The sequence below is a fragment of the Vombatus ursinus genome, unplaced genomic scaffold, assembly GCF_900497805.2.
Source record: "Vombatus ursinus unplaced genomic scaffold, bare-nosed wombat genome assembly UNPS02014832.1, whole genome shotgun sequence".
NCBI classification, from domain to species: domain Eukaryota; kingdom Metazoa; phylum Chordata; class Mammalia; order Diprotodontia; family Vombatidae; genus Vombatus; species Vombatus ursinus.
In genome coordinates this window covers 63855554-63861723 of record NW_020954610.1, presented here as the reverse complement: position 1 = coordinate 63861723, position 6170 = coordinate 63855554, and positions in this window count along the sequence as shown.

Genomic DNA, 6170 nt, shown 5'->3' with positions numbered 1-6170 from the left:
GCAAGACAGAGTTGACGGAGGAAATAGTGGCAGAAGGCATGCATTTTAGAAATGTTTTTTGAATGTATGTATATATGTATGTATGTATGAATGAATAAACAAACAAACAGATGCTCTATATACTCCTATATTCCGTCTACTAGACAGCTAATTCCTCTAAGCATCTTATGTAGGTTTCAATTCTCTAAGACAGGCTCTTTTGTTTAGGCAATTGGGGTTAAGTGACTTGCCCAGGGTCACATAGCTAGTGTCAAGTGTTTGGTCTGAGGCCAAATTTGAACTCAGGTCCTCCCGACTTCAGGGCCAGTGCTCTATCCACTGTGCCATCTAGCTGCCCCTAGACAGGCTCTTCTACCCCTTGGCCGCCCTTCATAGTGTCTAGCCCAGGGTCCTTCCCTTAGTAGGTCTTCAGGAAGTATTTGTTGATGATTAAGATGTATTCTCTGGTGGCTCCAAGGGTTGGGATATCAATGCTATGTCTCTCTAGCACCACCTGGTGGTCTGCAGTCAGGATGTTTCTGTTGGTTTGATTATAAGCAAATCGATTATAAGGAAAATCATAGCTAGAAGGGACCGGAGAGGTCAAGTAGTCTCTTAATTTTACAAATGAAGGAATGGAAGCTCAGAGAGATTGAGTAGCTTGCCTAACTAGAGTCATATAGATAAGAAGCAGAGTGGGGATTTGGACCCAGGGTTTCTGACTTATAACTACTTCAAGACTCCAATTTCAACCCTTTGCACTATCACACTCTTTAGACTTACCAAAGATACTGTCAAGGGTTTGATTGTTTTACAAAAGCAATTCCTCAGTTTACCCCCAACTTTTAAAAATAAGATTTTTAAGCCATAAAGTAGAAAGAATTCAGGCTAAGAGGATCAGATTTTCATCACATTTCTGTTATTCATTAAGGATCACAGATTTAGAGCTGGAAGGAACATTAGAGATCATTAGTCCAGTCTCACCATTTTATAGGTTATATAACTGAGGCACACAGAGATAGTGACTAGGAAGTCACGCCAATAGTAAGCGGTAGACTTAAGATTCAAACTCAGGTCTTCTGATTTCAGATCTAGCAGTCTCCTAACTGTCTTTAGTTACTGAGTGACTGAGTGACTTCAGGCAAGTCACTTAAACACTCTGTGTCTCACCTTCCTCCTCTGTAAACTGGAATATGCCCTTTGTCCTATATACCTGCTGAATACAAAGAGCAGTGATTAATAATTATCATTGCTATTAGAGACAAAATCTTCTGGTCACTTAAAACTGAATGTCTTTAGAAACATTTGCTCTGTATACACCACTCTCAGGATTTCCCATATTCTAAACTTTAAGCTCTGTGAAGGCAGGTATTGTGCTGCCCTCATCTTTGTATCCTGCACAGGACTCTGTGCATAGTAGGAATCTCAGCATATTAGAACTGGAAGGGATCTTAGAGTCATCTTACCCAATTCTCCCTGCAGAGATTCAGGCCCCAGGTCACACAGCTGGCAAAGCCATGACTAGAACCTAGGTCTGCTGACTACCCATCCAGTGCCCCTTCTAGTACACCAAGATGTCTCCCAAATATTAGGTCAATGAATGCCTGTATAAAGGAATGAGTACATTGTTTGTGCAAAGTGAGGGGCACCATGACAGATTGGTATTATTGGACCCACTTTGAGTAGGCAGCTCCAGCTTTGGGGTATGGAATTGGGAAGAAGATCATATCCTCAGGGGTTATCTCAGACTCTAGGTTTGACAGGAGATGGGGTAGAAGGAATAAGAGATACTGTTTCTTCACTCTTTCATAGTTCGCCTTCTTCTCTAGGCCAAGTTAGGTTCATTTGATCTCTCCTTTCACATTCATATGGGCATTCTGACCTCTAATCTTTGTTCCCTCTGTCTTCCTTCATGTAGCATTATACTTTAAAAAAAATAATATTTTATTCCCCCCCACCCAATTACATGTAAAAATAATTTTTAACATGTGTTTTTTTTTAAGTTTTAAGTTCCAAATTCCATCCCTTCCTCCTTTCACTCTTCCTGACTTGGTAAGTGATGTGATATAGGTTATACATGTGCGGTCATGTAAAACATTTCCATATTAGTCATTTTGTGTAAGAAGACTCAAAAAGAAGGAAAGAAAGGAAGAGAGAGAGAGAGAAAGTGAAAAATAGCATGCTTCAGTCTGTATTTAGACAACATCAGTTCTTTCTCTGGATGTGGATAGCATTTTTCATCATGAGTCCTTTGGGATTGTCTTAGATCATTGTATTACTGAGAATAGCCAAGTCATTTAAAATTCTTCATCATACAATATTGCTGTTACTATGTACAATGTTCTCCTTGTTCTGCTCACTTCACTTAGTATCAGTTCATGCATGTCTTTCTGAGTTTTTCTGAAATCATCCTGCTAGTCATTTCTTTCTTTCTTTTTCTTAATAATATGAATTTGGTCATTTACTCTTACACACAAAATGAATGCTAAATACAGGGCACTCACAAGCACATAATTAAGAAAAACAAACCTAGAACAGAATTTGGTAACAAAACTACTGTTAAAATCTGCTCTAAGGCTGATGGTTAAATCTCAGCAGAACTTATGTTAGTTTGTGGGATTGCTGATTAAGCAGTTCTCATTTCTCCTCAGCTCTGCCCTGTCACCACACCCCCTCTGAACATAGAGCTCAGCTATTCCACAGTCATGTTGCTCCTGAATTCACCACAACCAAGCACTCTTGCATCTGCTACAATCAACATCTTCTTCCGCTAGATCCAGATTCTCTGGACCTCTCGAACTCACTAGGTCATTACTTTCCCCCCCCCTCTTTTCCATATCTTTTAAAAAATTTTTTTGTTACATTTTGAGTTCTGAGTTGTTTCTCCCTACCTCCCTTCCAACACCACACTAGAGAAGGCAAACATTTAATGTAGATATATGTGGAATTATGCAATACAATACGTACTTCCATACATCAGTTCTTTTTCTGGAGGTGGATAGCATTTTCCTTTATAAGTCCTTTGTAGTTGATTTGAAAGATCATATTACTCAGAACAGCTTACTCATTCACAATTACTCTCCAAACGATTTTGCTGCCACCGTACTCAACATTCCCCTGGTTCTGTGCATTTCACTCTGCATTATTTCATGCAAATCTTTCCATATTTTTCTAAAACCAACCTGCTCGTCATTTCTTACAGCACAATAGCATTACATCACTAAGTCACTTCTAAGCCTGGGCATATCCACCTTCTACCTTGCAGCAGATATTCAATGATCTACTTAGGAAAGAAAACAAAGAGGAAAAGGCATCCAGGGGCCTCATTGTAAGGTCATCTAGTTGAGTCTGTGCTCCACATGAGAGCAACTGATCGTCATTTCTTAAAGTACAATAATATTCCATTATAATCGTATACCACAATTTGTTCAGCCATTCCCCAATTGATGGGTGTCCCCCCCAATTTAGCACTGTACTTTAAAAAATTAACTCTGTCTTTATTGTAACCAGTGATTGTATATCCACAGTGATAGATATAATTGTAGCTTAATTGCACATCACAAAACCATAATGCTAAGCTCTCACTGAGGGCAAAAAAAAACCCCCCAAACCCTGTAAATTTACTTTACCAAATGCATTCTTAACCTGGTTCTATGAATATGGGCTCCCTATTGTGAATGACATACTGTCACTGCTTTGACCATCATGAAAACCCAAGCTACACCTGGCTGTTCTGTCAGTTCACATCCTCCTCTCCCACCTCCAGACATCCAAGTTCTACTCATTCTTCAAGGCCAAGTTTAACTCTAATCCCCTCTAAGAAGCCGATCTGGACCACTTCTAGCCCATATTATTCTCTCCCGTCTCTGAACTCTGGTCTCTTTTGATCATGGGTTGTCCTGTGTTCTTTTCTGTTCCATATGTGTGCCTTATCTCTGTGACTAAACTATGAGGTACTCACTTTCCTCCACTGGACCCAGAAGTCCAGATCCCCAAAGTGTGAGATGATTCATGAATGGGAAGACATCCTAGGTATAGGGCCCCCAACCTCTGTTATCTCAACTGAAGAGGATAGGGGTAGCTGGAGGAAGGCAGAGGCAGATTTCCATATTTCCTCCCATGTGAGGGGAAAGATACAGAATAGAGCTAAAGGGAGTTCAAGGAGAAGAGACTGTCTAACAGAAAGAACACAACTAGTTTGGGAGTCAGGAGAACTGGATTATAAGTCACTTCCCTTCTTTGGGATTCATTTTTCTCATGTGAAGAGTAAAACATTTACCCTGGAAAATGCTCAATGATCCCTAATGTCCCCTCTAACTCTTAGATTGGCCCCTTCTCCCCCACTAGAAATGTTATCTTCCATAAAGCAGATGGAACATGTAGTGTAGTCTCAGAGTATTTCTACCAGCTACACTCAGAGGCCATGAAAGGGTTATAGGAGGAGCATCCCATTCTATGCCCTCCTCACCACCAAGCAGGCTCTCTTCTTTAAGGCAGCCCAAACCAAACACCAGTGGAACTTCAAAGTCCAGGAAAGCCACCCCCACCCATTACCCTAACTTTGAAGGACAGCTTTGTTTAGCCTTGGAGAAAAGACATCTATTGTGTGTATTACTATGTAGACTTTTTGTATAGGCATGTACACACATATGTATACACACACATGTGTATATAATATGTATACATACGTGTATATATGTATACACATAGAGGTTACATATATAGGTGTACATACACATATTTACTGAGATTATATTCACACACATTTCTGCATCTGTATGAGAGAGTTGGGTTAGACAGCTCCTCCCCACCCCTCCCTGCCCTGGTGTCTACTTGCTCATGTATGCCAATACATTTATTTGTGCCTGAGGGTACATTACTGTGCCAGGATCAGTGTAGCTCCCATTTGTGTTGATGCATATATGCATAATGTCTCTCTGTCCCTTGGCTCTACACATCCTCTGTGTCTCTACATCTCTATTTTTGTTCGTTTGAGTTAGCCTTACACCTAGACAAAGTAGATGGCAACCCAGGTGATGTTATTTCCAGGCTACCAGGAAGGCTCCAATATTAGCTACCTATTCACTGACACTAGAAATTCCCCTATTAGAGCCTTGCATATTAATAGGAATTAAAACCTTAAGCCAAAGGAATGAAAGGGTATCCCTTGGTCCTGCCGGTGAGTTACTATAGCATGAATGAAATTTCTAAGAGCCTTTCTTAAGAGCAGGCTGTGAAGAGGGAAAATAAAGAAGAGGAGAGGGAACATGAGTGTGTCCATCTGGCCCAAGCCTTCCTTTAATAATAGATCTCATTTATATAGCACTTGACAATTTACAAAGCACTTTCTTCATAACCAACCTGTTAGGGAGATGGGGCAGGTATTATTATTACCATTTTATAGATGAGGAAATTGTAAGCCTTTCTGACATTTTAAAAAATCCTTTCTATTATTTATTCATGTAAAAATACATTTTGTTTTGACATAACAAACGCTTCCTAACAAATCCCCAGAGAACTCTATATCCCCACCACTACCAAAATGCATTTCTAGGATAACAGTTAAGCAAAACCACCTAATAGAGTCATCACAACTGATGACACATGTCACTTTCCATTTTGGTAGTGGGGGGGGTGGTAGGGGAGGGGAGATTGTGGGCTTTAAATTAAGTAACTTGGTATTGATTGTTAAAGGCAAAAAGAATATGTGCTTTCACTTAGCTACTTTGGTACCAGCACTCTCCATTTAATTGACCTCCTGCCTTTTAGTGTTGTCTTTGTTTGTGGTATTGTAAACACTGTGTATATTGTTTTTTTCAGCTCCTTCCCGCTGCATCATTTAGGATTATAGGTTTAGAGCTAAAAGGGAATTTAGAACTCATCTAATTCAACTCCCTCATTTTATGTGAATCTCAGTCAACTGAGATTTACAAGCAACCAGGCTTTGTTGATGATAAATATGCCCAAGAAAGATAGGTGTATAGACTAGGCAGTTTGGAGCATTAACCTTGTTTCTCTAGCTTTTCTCAAGCTCAAGTACAGTTGCACAATAATCAAGAAAAGATCTGGGGAGTGCCTAAAATAGCCATTTAGCTTAAAATTAGATAGTAATTTATAAGAGAAGATTTTGATCTCCCCAACAGACTTGGAAGAAGAAGAAGAAGAAGAAGAAGAAGAAGAAGAAGAAGAAG